General features: G+C 36.3%; 1 long non-coding RNA gene across 2 annotated transcripts in view; it reads left to right on the top strand.

Annotated features, from left to right (window-relative positions):
- LOC141571291 (uncharacterized) overlaps positions 1–13,963 on the top strand; it is a 204,053-nt gene that overhangs the window by 23,054 nt on the left and 167,036 nt on the right. The gene's annotated exons all lie outside the window — the stretch shown is intronic.

Raw genomic sequence — 13,963 nt, 5'->3', positions numbered from 1 at the left:
GTACACCTGAAAGCTGTGTAATTTTACTAACCATTGTTACCCCAACACATTTTTTTAAAGTTTCTTGGAGTGGTGATGGTTAGTAAAGTTACATTGGTTTCAGGTGTACAATTCTGTATTACATCATCTATATATCACATTGTGTGTTCACCACCCAGAGTCAGTTCTCCTTCCATCACCATATATTTGATCTATTTTACCCTCACCTACCACCCGACCCCTCTCTATTAACCACTAAACTATTGTCTGTGTCTATGAGTTTTTGTTTCTTCATTTGTTTTACTTGTTCCTTTGGTGTTTTCAGTTTTATATACCACATATCAGTGAAATCAGATGGTTCTCGACTTTTTCTGTCTGACTTATTTCACTTAGCATAATAATCTCGAGATCCAACTCCAAACTTCCTGTATTTTTAACACCTCTTTTAAGGGCCTTCATTAAAGCAGTGTTCTCAGCTCTATGTTGATATTAATACATAGACCTTGACATACTGCAACTTTTACTTAACAGAGGAAGTAAATAAAATATGTCACTATAATACTGAGTGATACACACACACACACACACACACACACACACACACACATACGCACACACTATAAGTGTTAAAGGATCCTTAGATGCAAAGGGTCTGTGTCTGCCTTCTTGGAGATCATCACTATTCTCTGGGCTTCAGCCATCACCCAGAAAACTGGGAAATACAACTTATTGGGTAGGCCAGCAACCACTGTTTATAATTCTATAGTCAAGGCATTTTTTTGAGGACAATGGCTGAGTGGAATATTTTGTGTGGAGTGAGAATCAGAGCAGAGCTCTGCCTCTGAAAGATACGCTGAGGAACACACACACTGGGCAGGTCACCAGCTTTCCAGAGGAAGACTTTAGCAATGGCTGAACACTGATGATGTCATTCTGGCCCCTCATAATCATTTCCCTGTTTTCTTGACTTATTTCTTTATCAAATTCTATAGCTCCAAGTCTCTGATTGCCCCCAGAGCTCTGCTTTGCTGCTTTCCTGCTTTGCTTGCTTAACTTTTGCTCTAAGTCAATTTTCTTACTTTTGACCTATGTTCATGACTTCTAGGTGATGACACACTCACTACATTGTCCCTGTTTTCTGACATTGGTTCACACTCAGCTTTGGCGTCCCTGCTCTTCTGTTTTCAAAGCTTAAGTCTCTCAGGGACTGCAATTCACTTGTACCTTAGTTTTATTAGAAAAAATTAAATTCATTTTTGAAAATTTAAATTCATTTTATTTAAATCCATGTAAATCTTTTTCTGAAATCTACTGCTGATTTATGGGTTATAAGGAGTGATTGGAGGTTTTTCACTAGATTAGAGAAGGGTATGATGAGAAAACTGACAATGTCAAGGATGGAATAGAGGCTAGGAAGAATTTAAGAAAGAAATACCACTTACAAGTAAGGTTATTATATGATTCCATGTTTGCTTGTCTGTTTCTCCCAGTATAGACATTAAAAAAAAAAAAAAAATTATTGAGTTAGCACAATGTCTGACACATAATTGATGGCAAATAATTACTGTTTCAACAAATAAATGAAAAACAATAGTGAGAGTGTAAACCAAGGCCTCCAGGGGATGAAGGAGAAATTCTAATCAATAACAGTGCTTGATCCCTCTTTGGAACATGAAGGAAAGGAAGAAATTCAAGCTCTCTCGATTTCAGGTTAGTGTTTTTCTGAGTGTTTGGAGGTCTCATTGACAAAGCAGGGGAAATACGGGAGCTAGCTATGTTCTGAAGGTACAGATTATGACTTTGATTTTATTACATTTAAGTTTTGGTACCCAAAGGACATGCTAAAGGACCTGTTCAGGAAGGGGTTAGATATTTGGATCTGGAACTCAGAAAAGAGATGGAGGCTGGAGACCTGGGCTATATGATGGGATCCTTAGAGAGGGCAACCCCAGTATTTAAAAAGGGAACTACAAGAATATTATATAGAAGAGATGGAATAATTGACCCAGGAACTGGAAAGGTGAACAAAAGAATAGTGTCATGGACTCGTAGAGAAGAGAAAATATTAAATGTTAAGAGACGGCATAAGTATACTTCCTGTGGTAGTCCTATGGTTCGACCTAGCCGAATGGGAGATGCATAACGAGATAATACATAATAAACATTAGGAGAGAATCTTAACACCCTGACCTGGTTCTTTAATCCAAATCCACTTCTGCAGGATTGGCTGCAGAGGCTACTGAAGGCTGCATATTTCTTTTTTTCTAACCGGAGAGCATTTGCTTGGATACCTGAGAAAACTGTCTTTGCTTTTAGGTGAATAACTTAACTTCTGAGTCCTTAAAATTGTCTCTGGGCAAACAGTCCCACTTTAACCTATAATTATTTGTTTCCTAAATAGTATTTGGACACAATTTGTAGTACAGTGCTTTGTACATAGTGTGTGTTCAGAAAATGTCAAATGAGTGAATGATGTTGATATTGACTCCTTCATTTATTAATCGGTTCACATGACACAAATGAGGCTGATGCAATAAATCTTTTTACAATATGCAGGTGGGTAAGATCACTAGTCAATCTAACACATTTGGAAAAACATTTTTGGTAGCTTTAAAGTGGATCATTCTGTGAGATAAGACTGGAAATTAAAGGAAGTGAAAAACGATGAGTTCAATGAATAAAATGTTCATTCAAACATCCCTTACTCATGGTAATTTTGAGTTTCCTTACTATGTCTATGCTTTAGTTTTTGATTCTGGAAAATTGGACTTGGGCCCTTGGCCTATTTTTGTGTTTCCAGTTTTTGCAAATTGGAACATATCTGAAATTTAATCATTTCAGAGTCCCTAAGCCAAAAGTATATTAAAAAATCCCCATTTGCTCTTTTCTAATGGAAAAAAAAGAAGTGATCGCCAATGGAGAAGGACTTTTGGACTCATTGTGCCAGAAAGGTGTTGTGTTTTGATATATCCAATCAGTCATTCTACTTTTTTGTGAAGAATTTTGTGTTTCACAGACTATAACTCTGGCTTATTGCCTTTAAATATTCATGCAGAGTCATATATTATTTTTAAAAATTTATATTTTTCTTGGCATGATTCTTAGATTAGAATTAAGAGCTTCTATAATTTATGAACAAATCAAATGAGTTTATGAATATAAAGTGAAACCAATCAAGCCATCAGAGTGAAGATGCATAAGACAATGCATAAGACAAGATGCTCTGGAAATGATTATTAGTTACTCATAGTTAAGAACTGTATTTTGCTGAGAACAAAACAGATTACCTCTATGAGAGATATAGTATAATCAAGTCAAATAATCAAGCAATTGTTTTTGCTGTTGTTTCTAAATCTGGAATGCTCTTGTTATGGACTGAATGTTTGTGTCCTACCAAAATTCGTGTGTTGAAGCCCCAAACCCCCTAAGTGATAGTATTTGGAGATGGGCCTTTGGGAGGTAATTAGGGTTAGATTAGGTCATGAGGGTAGGGCTCTCAGGATAGAATTAGTGGTCTTATAAAAAGAGGAAGTGAAGACACAGCCAGAAGGCAGCAAGTCAGGTAGAGCATTCTCATAAAAAACAAAATTCACCTGGACCTTGATCTTGCACTTCCCTGCCTCAAGAACTGTGAGAGAAGAAATTTATTTTGTTCAAGTCACCCAGTTCATGGTATTTTGTTACGGAAGCCAAGACAAATCAATAAACAAAATGTTCAGAGATTGCGAGGTATCGTATAGGATATAAACAGGGTGATGTGATAGAGAAGTAGAGAGTGATCCGGGAAGACCTTTTGGGAGATGTGGTTGTCAAGAATAAGTTTGTTTAGTGTTGTGAAGAGTAAGGGAGAGAGAATGTTTCAGGGTGAGGAAATAGCCATCTCATTTTGTGTGTACCCTGGCACCTCTCTTTGTGTAGTCTAAATATTAAATAGAAATAGTTGACAAGAAGTAAACAAAGGTGAAGTTTGTTTTGGATTTGGCTGGGGATTGAGAGGGACTCTGAAAATACTTTTTTTTTTTTCTGGGCATGTATGCAAATTATTTAAAAGGAAATAATGTGAAATGATTTAAAATTGTAACAATTATTGAAAATGGAGCTTCTTGGTAAAATCCATATTGTTAGTTTACCTTCTTTCTCTTACTCTGCCTTCTGCTTTTGTGTTGCAAAACAATTTTATGTGTCTCTGAGTTCTGTAGGATCTACATTCACGATTGTAAATGCCTCTCTACAGATGCACATTGGAAACTATGAATGGATTTGGGAAATCGGTATAGATTTGCTTGCTGGAGTGCAGTGTTTTATTTCTGCTGTGTAAGTTAAGGTCTAACCTCTGGAGCCAGATTTCTACACCGATTTCCTGGCTGAGGCTCTGCAAATGTGGTTGGCACCATACTAGGGTAGCTCAGGTAGCCGGGAACTGAGATTATGTTTACCATTTTCATAAACCCTCATGGAATAAATATAGGCTCCAGTCATTCTTTATTCTACCCCCCACTATAGCCTTTAGCAGGAAGGAAGTATCATTTTCATCTCTTGGTACAATGAAACCTCTGAGAATCTAGTTACAATTTCTCTTAGCAAATGGAATCCCAGAAGTGTCTGCACATAGCTAAAATGCACATGTATTCTCCTCTTAGAGTTTCTTTCTTTTTTTTTTTCAGACCATGGTTGAAAAATATCTGCTCTTTAAATTATTCCATTGCTTTACAGAGGAAGTATTAATTACATGACTGCGAGCATAGATCAGGCTGGGATGTAATTACAGGGCTGGCTTTGTCTCTGTTGTCCAACAGAATTAGGCAGGAAGTGTTCATGATGCCAGCAGTTTAAGGTGTTTTGGAGCCCATTATGTTTCTGGTTCTCGCAAGAACTTCAGCATGGATCAAATAACATTTCTGTTGCCCAATTGTCTGGAAAAATGACAAAGCAAGTATTAACAGAGATACATTTTTACAAGTTTTATGTTTGTACATTGATAGAAAATGTTGTAGGCAGCCTTAAAAAGGTGGTCTTCTGTAGCATCACTCTTGTTATCTGATTGTTCTATCTTTTGTCACAGTGTGAGTCCATTACTGGCTCTACATTTGGTTTTACATTAAACAATGATGTTGCTGAGAAGATAAACATGCTTTTGTGTTATAAAGTTTATTCCTTTTAAACAATACTTTTACATAAAATTGTTTTCCTTCAATGTCTAATTTCAAATTAGAATGTCAGAGTAAAAATAAATGTTTCTAAAATGACCCTTCTATCTCATTCGTGGGTTACGATTTCCTGTATTATGATTTTTTTCTGTCATTCTTATAAAAATTGAATCTATTTACGTTTTTTTTGTTAATTCCTTGGAAATTTCCTTGCAATGATCATCTTTACTGAGCTTTTAAGCTACCCCCTCAAGCAGTTAAAGCAGCTTTTTCATTTTGCTGCTGTTTTCTGTCGTTTGGGATTCTACATCTTCTGAATTTTTTTTGCGTAGTAATGGATTCTCCTCCATCACTTCTTGCATACCAAATGTTATAACTCTTGATATTTTTCTTGTCGCTGTTGGGCAATCCATACTGCATCCCTAGTCTTTCCTCAGACTTTCACATGATTAGAATGTTGGATTTCCTCAAAAGCCACCCCAAATTGCACTTTGAGTGCACATTTTTTTCTTTAAGCATGTGTGCATATAATTACTTTTAGTCCCAGTTACATAACACTGACACTGTTACTATTTTTGCAGTCATTACATTTATTTCTTATAAAAAGTTTCATTTTTCATATTCTTATTCTTTTCCTTGTAAAGCAGGATGACAATTTCTATCATATATAAGGGTGGAGGAAATGAACCTCCAGGATTGTACGTCTCCTTCCCCCTGTCTTTTTTAGGGGGATCATATTAATAAAAGCCATCACTTGAAAGACAAAAAGACTTTGATTTTGACTAGCATCTTCATTCTTTGCTAGGAAAGTAACACTAAATAAGACTGGTTGGTTTGTTTCAGGAGGAAATGTGAAATTATATTTAATGTAATGCAAGAGTTGAAATCTAGGTAAACTTAGGTACTATGAAGCAAAACAAAAATACTCAGAGTGAGGACAGTGTGTTCTACACAGCTCCCTAGTGCAGCAGCAGGAGCAGTGATATGAAGTCGGACGGCCTAGGGCTGTGTCTTGGCTCTGCCTCCTGCTTGCTCTGTGATATTGCTGGACACGTCTCCCAATTTCTTTAAGTCTCAAGTGTCTCATGTAAAAGGGAACAGGTTCTTCCATCTCCAAGAGTTGTCATGTTACAATTCAAATAGGATTATAATGTGAAAAAGCCTAATTTTCTCTTGTTATCTTTTGCCCTACACCTTTATGCTAGTTTATTGGTGCTCATTTTCATTAAGATAATGCTTTGTTTTTAAACCTGTACTTACCGTGGAGTAGGAAGCAGCGATGTACCTTTGGTACATCCCTGTACATGAGTGACTCAACCATCACGGTGAAGAGCACAGAATCTAGTCACGCGGATTTGTGTTTCCATATCAGCTCTCCTGCTTCCTGTGGTGCGATCTGGGGCAAGATGCTTAACTTTTTATATTGAAGTTTCTTCTTGTGTATATTGGAAATAATGTGAAACAGCACTTAAAGCAAGTAGCATGCAACTGGCACATAGTTCATAAATATTCGATCAATCTTGGTGATCACAAAAACCACCTACAAGTCCACAATCTCATTGATAAGCATCATAGTATCGGTCAGGGATATAGTGTTCCGGCTGTTTTTTTTCTTCTTTTCTTTAAAATTGTTACAACATAATATCCTAGCATCACTTCGTATGTAGAATAATTCCACTTCATAAAAAACAAAAACAACAATAACAACAAAAAAACACCTTAGCATATTTGCTGAATTAGTTCACAGTACAAATATTGGGTTTTGTTTAAAGAAATGAAAATATTCATATATTTTGTATTTAGTTTTCTCTTTTGTTTGATCTTTACATTTTCTATAATCTCTGCCTCCTTGCATTTATCTTTTCTAGTCAGAGGAAACAGGTACAATTTTCTGAAGACAAAATGGCAATTGTGAAATGGTCTTAATATTTTTCTTGAAAAATATACAAATACGTGACAAAGATAAGAATTCCTCATTTCATTGTATATAAGGTATCTTACTTTAGTTAACTGGCATCGAACTAGACCAATATGAATATATTTCAATTCTGAATTTTTTTCATTGAGGTATAATTGACATGTATTCTATTAGTTCCAGGTGTACAACATAATGATTTGATTTTGTATATACTGAGAAATTATCACCATAATAAGTCTAGTTAACATCCATCACCATACATAGATTTTTTTCTTATGATGAGAACTTTTAAGAAGTACTGTCTTATCAACTTTCAAATATGTAATCTAGTATTATTAACTATAGTCTCCGTGCTGTCTGTACATTATGAATTTTAAAAAGTGATTGAAATACTAGTGCTTTCCATTTCAGAGAACTGAACTCTTGTATTCTTTTGGCAAAAGTTTTAAGGAGACAAATTATAATAACTAGGCAAGGATGATTTTAACAAGTATGTGAATTACTGATATATTCATACATCTTTCCCCCATTCTTAAAAATGTTTGGTTTACCAACACTCAACATACCATAATAGCCTCTAATTGAACAGATAGGTAGTCTCGCATCAATGATGAAGAAACTGCATTTATAGATTTTTAAAAATTTTCTTTTTAGAATTTCTTGTTTTTAAAGTTTTGAATTATATTTTTATTTTTAAATTAAATTTGTTGGGGTGACATTGGTTAATAATAACATTATATAAGTTTCAGTATACATCTTTATAATATGACATCTGTATACTCTATTGTGTGCGCATTACCCAAAGTCTTGTCTCCTTCTGTCACCATATATTTGACACTTTTTGCCCTCTTCATCCCCACCACCTGTTTCTTAATAAAACATTAACTTTTAGTTCCTCTTCTCACATCCTATTCAATTATATATACTCCTTAATTAATATCTCAAATGTTTTACACACTTAAATTTAGAGAACTGACACTTTTCTGAGCCCAGGAAATAAAATAAAACCCTCCAAATCTTGGCTTTCAGAAAAGAGATCTGAGAATGATGATTCAACAGTATTCTCCCTAATCTTTTTGTAGTTTGCATTTCCCCAGAAGCAAATCCTGAAACAAGTATTAAAGTTCAAGTTATTTATTTGAAAGATAATTTCAGGAAATGCCAGTAAAAATGGAAAGTCTAGTAGGGAAGGAAAGACAGCCAAGAACAAATGTATTAGCAAGTTATTACTGGGAATAACTACACATTGCTCTTGCTGAGAAAATTTGGGTGCATTTCAGAGTTACATCGCAGTGGGGAGAACAAGCTGGGATATTTACATACCAAACTTTCTTCCATCATTGGTTGAGGGATGCTCCTAGGGGGTGTTAATTAGGCCTTTCTAGGACACAGTGGCTTTGGTAGCCAGATGAAATGTGCAGGCAATGAAATGCAGGTGTAGACAGCTGGAAATATGGAAAGCAGGTATTGGAATGGTTTGAGGGAATTTGAGTGGGGCACTAACTGTGACAGTTTCCTACTTCAAAATCTTACAGAATAGGAAGCATAGAAATGGAAAACTATAAAACGTTGGCATCTTCAGTTACCATTTTATTTTCTAATGATATGTACACAATTCTCTTTTTAGCCTAAATTTTTATTCTTATAACATCAAGACCAAAATTTTCATTTCTTCCGTGTTACTATTTCTTCTGGTATCCTATCCTTAAGGTATATATCACATGGTTTGGTCTCTTGGACATCTGGTTTTGTGTTAAAAAAAAAAAAGCATCTTTGTTTTACATAGTGATTTTATATCAGTTCATTTACCATAATCTTGATTTGGATAGTTACATTAATGTGGTTTTGCTAAAAGAATTATGGAGGATAAATCTAGATTCTGAAGAGGAGAAAGAAAGGGAATGATTAGAAATCATACTTACGCCTCCTACTTTTCTGCTCAGGGCAGATATCACTAATGGATTACATCATTCCCCTTGACAGACACTTCACCTTGAGCTTGAATCACGTTTGTCAATATCACTAACTTTCATGTCCTATTGTACTTCCATTGAGTGTCTTTACAATTAAAAACACAATGTTTGGTCAATTCAATGGCCGACCTTCTCTTTATTTATCCTCAGACTACAGAATACTTCTGCAGAAATGTACACACCAAACTGATGAATACTATTGCCATTTATTGTCTCAAACTTTATTTGGTCCCCATAACAGTGTCTGGTACTGGTTAGGTGTCCTGTAGTAAGCTCTATTGCTAATTCTCCAAAACAATTTTTATTAATTATAATCTTTTCATTGCAGGGTCAGAATATCAACTTGAACTGGTTTAAGCAATGAGGGGATGGTTATTAAAATCCTTCTTGGATGTCTCTCAGAATCAAAGAACTAGGAATAGGACTGGTCCATTGTTACAACTGGAATCAGGGGATTAAATTTCATCTCTCTCCATCTTGTGTTTATTATCTTCTTTGTGAATCAATTTAATTTCCTTTTTTTTTTCTGTGTAGATCACATCTGTTCTGTGTCCCAGATGGGAAGAAACGTGGGAAACACAATGAAAGGACAATAGGATATGACATTCAGGTTTCCATCTTAAAACCCAGAAAACTAGAAAGACAGTGACTTTTATGGATCAGTTCCAGAAGCTCTAGGTGAACACTCTGATTGGTTACACTCGCGTCTGGTGGCTGGTTCTGGGTTAATCAATTGTGGCCAAGGAGACATACGAGTTTTGGGGATAGAATAGTTGGGCAGTTCCAGTAGAAACAGTATGAATGAAGCAGAATGGACAGGACAGTTACTGGAACTAGAAGGGTAATGGACAAATACTACTATAGATGTGGATTCATTAACCTTTCTACTTTCCTTAAATTGTAACCTCACCATCCTTCTATTCTTCTCAAAAAATGAGAATTACTTTCTAGTTCATAAAAATAATATCAGCATGAATCTGAAACTCCATTTGTTTTGTCTTCTAGCCATCTGTTTTTATAATAAAATTGTTGCACCTCATACTTATGGTGAATTTCTAGGTCCTCATTACTTATGGTCTGTCGTATTGTCTCTGAACTGGTCCCTACAACTTTTGCCTTTACACTATCTGGTTCAACAACACGCTATTGCCAGATAAACCTTCTGAATCAACATTTCTCTCCATAATATTCTTTTAAGAAGGTACCTTTTGGGGATCCTTATTCCAATAAAAAAAGTAAAAAAAAACAACAAAAACATTTAGTTTGACATTCAGGGCTCTCTAGTCCATAATATGTTATAACCGACTACCCAGTTTAATCTCTTATTGCTCCCCTATATGTATATATTATACTTTATTTCCTTGATTTCTTTAACAGACTCTGAGTTTTCCCATTCAGTGACTTTCTCCTTCCATTGCCCGTATCTGTCATTCTGTTTTTATGTTTTGAAATCACATGCACTTTTCAACGCTCATGTGAGTAACCAGCTTTTCTGAAATGCTTTTCTTCATCCAAAATAATTTCATGTTTTTTACAAAGTCCATTGTACTTCATACTCTGGTTTATATTGTGGTAACTGTGGTACTTGTGCTAGTCCATCCATTTACCTAAATTTTTAACCCAGACATTACATAGAACCATCTTTGCCTTTAAAAAAATTTGCATATTTGGAATAGACAAGCATACTCGTAGACTTTATGTGATCCTATGGGTGAAAAATACCTTTTCAAATTTCCTCTAGTAGAATTTACTTACACACAGCATTTGCCACAAATGTAGACTTTACTGAAATTTACATATGGGCTTTAGTTGTGGGGTTTCTATTAAAATGTACACATAGGTAGCATGTTTTCACCATAGCACCCTTTCTCCTTCTTGTGGACTCCTCACTTTAACATCCGTTTCTCTTCTCCTTTAGTCTTTTACAGGATTAAAACAGCACCATCCTCCACCCTTCTCACTCTCTTCCTTAGAGTAAGTTCTCTCCCTGAAGCCTTGGCATGGGCCACATCCTTCTTACATATTTTACTGAATTGCAGGCGGGGGCTGGGTCTTTATTATCTCCGTGTCTTCTGCAGCGTCAGCAACCAAGCCTTATGAACACTTGAATTGCTAAGTGGCATTGAGCGACTCACGTGTAAGTGTCCCATTGCTTCAACACAGATACATAATATAGGGACAGAAACAAAACTGGAGAATTATCGAACCCATATCACACTTTCAGCTGTGCCTTTTAAACTTGTGAGCGTTCTAGCAATTATGAACATGTCCTTCTGTGAATTTATACCAGCATATTCCTTCCTCTGTTGGGTAGGAAATAGTAGAAGGGAATTAAGTGTATGATATAAATTAGACTAATAGCCTGTATGGAGAACTGTATCAGGGGAAAACATTTGTATTCATAAATAATTTTATTAGCTCAGCTCCTGGTTTCACTTACAAAATATTTTCTATGTCTTGAAATGACTTCTCTTATTTTCCCAAGTGTAAGAAGAATTAAGTCTTCATGATGTTAAAACTGGGAAGTGGTTTCAATGTTTTGGATTACAAAACTCATCCATGTCCTAATTAAGAACATTGTTCTCTTATGACTGAATTAATTTCTCTATGAATGTGGCTTTCAGAATGGTGTATGGGAGGTAATCTTAAGTTTCCAATAATTTTGTGTTTACATTTTACCCATGGAAAACTGTTTTAAAAATAAAATTATTTGAAAGGGGAGAAAGTTCAAAATATCAACTTAACACGATAAATGTGGATTTTTTCTCCTTTACCATTCCAAATTTTAACATTACATGAAATAGGTCGTTGAAGGCTATTTTACTAGATATTATCCCCCTGAGTAAAACAGATATGCATATTTTATTAGTCAAATTTGAGTCAGAGAAACAGAGCAACTAGGAGGGATAAGAACTAGGGGATTATCACAGGAATTTGGCTTTACACATTTGTAGGAGCTGGTTAAATAGTTTATATGAGCCTGTTTTTCTATATTGGCTGCTGGGCTTGAAGTCAGCAGGGCGGACCATTGGGAAGGAAAGCTGGTGAAGCTGGTGAGGGCCAGGGTAACTCTGTACCCACGAGAGTGACTGGAACCCATGCCGGTCTCTTGCCACAGCCAAGTCTCATCGTCAGTACTGCTGGTGTGAGGCTGCTGCCCTTCACCATGGAGCTAAACACATTACTGGCCCAACAGTCAGAAACTCAAAAAAGAGACCTGACAGGAGTTGGAAGAGCAAGTGCTGTTGCTGCCTCAGGAGCTGCTCACATTGGCTTGGGATTTGAGGGAGCTGAAGGAGACCCAGTGGACTGGAGTTGTTGCTGGCTGGCTGAGATCCCTTAGCCAAGGTGAGCCAGCAACTCAGAAGCAACGTGCCAGAGTTGCAACAGCGCTTGATGCCTTGCATGAACTTTCCCAGTGTAAAAGAATATGGCTGCTGCTTCTTTCCACCTTGCAAATGTCACCCCGAATATCTCTTGAGGCCCACAGGAACTTGGAACTACGCAGGAAAAGGAATTCTGAGAATCACCGTTCCAACATAGATGAACTGACATAGTGCAAATCACCTTGCATATGTTAAAACAAAAAATGAAATAAAAATCTAAACCACCTCATTTTCTCTCTGGAACAAGCATATTATCTTTTGGTTGATGTTATGTTTTCATCAGAGCTTCAGTACCTGCATCAGATAACATCTTAGGAAGTCTCATCCACGTTACCTTTCCTCCAGACACACTGGATATGATCTTAATTGCCAAGGATATTAAGAGAAGATAATAAGATAATAAGGGAAGCAACAGCCATATGATGTGGTAATTGCCAGTCCGGGATGTGGAAGCTTTAAAAAAGATATTGGGAAATAAGGACTTGGAGACTTGCATGTTTAACGTCTTTATCCAGAGTGACCTGATGGGTGTGTTTAATATGATGGTAAAGATCCCATGTTCAAATTCAAACCCCACCTGAGAGGACTGGAAGACTATTTAAGTTGTCATTGTAACCTGATAATGGACCAGAGCTGCGTACAAACATTAGTGCAAAATACGAGGGTACATGTGGCACACAGGGCAATAAACAAAGAGAACCTTGCATGGAGTGTAAGAGAAGCATAATGCCTACAAACTTCCCGAGGCTTTGAAAGCAATTTACTGAGAAAGCTTTTACAGTGGCCCACTTTGGAGCCATTGACAATTAACCAAACAAATAATTCAAAGTACATCCAACTGGTTTTAGCAAATTTCCTTAGGGAGTTGAAATACTTTAAATTTCACATTATGATACTATTGGATCTGTGTCTTCAGCTGCAGCATGTAAACACACAGAACTTAATTCATGATTTTGTGGGTAATAACCTACGATCAATATTTTAAATGATGTAATAGAAAAGCAGCAAGGAATCTCTCATAAGTAATAAAGAGTAATTGAGCCTTAGTCGTGGACATATGGAGCCATTATGACTTCTGCCAAGCCTATAGATTTATGCTTATACAAATTACTGACTGATAAAAGAGATAACATGTTCTCATCATAGCACTGTAGTTTCATAACTTATTAAACACTATGGATGTATGCGTGTCTGAGACCCATAAACCGAAAGTATCATTCTCTCCACTTATTTTTATGGAGTCTGAATGTAGCTGGTATTTCTGCTTTGCAGGGACTCTGTTTTTCTCCATCTTGATATGTAGGCATAAAGCTTGTCTCACTCATACTCTGACATTAGGGAAGAAGCTTAGACTTTAGTCCTGAAGACCATGTGCTTAAGGGATCTGCTTAGTGCTAGTTTCTGCTTCTGTATAAGGGAGGAGGGGGCGTCATTATTCGTCTCTCACAGGGTTACCCTGAGGGTCATCAGACATAGTAGAAGGCAAAGGACTATAAAAATGACACTGAATTTCTGATTTGCATCTCAGGTTTGTAGTACATCAAGGGCTAGTGACAAAGG

This window comes from Rhinolophus sinicus, chromosome 16 (assembly GCF_057876585.1).
Source record: "Rhinolophus sinicus isolate RSI-liver-muscle chromosome 16, RSI-T2T, whole genome shotgun sequence".
Taxonomy (NCBI): Eukaryota; Metazoa; Chordata; class Mammalia; order Chiroptera; family Rhinolophidae; genus Rhinolophus; species Rhinolophus sinicus.
This window is presented reverse-complemented; position numbering and strand designations above follow the sequence as displayed.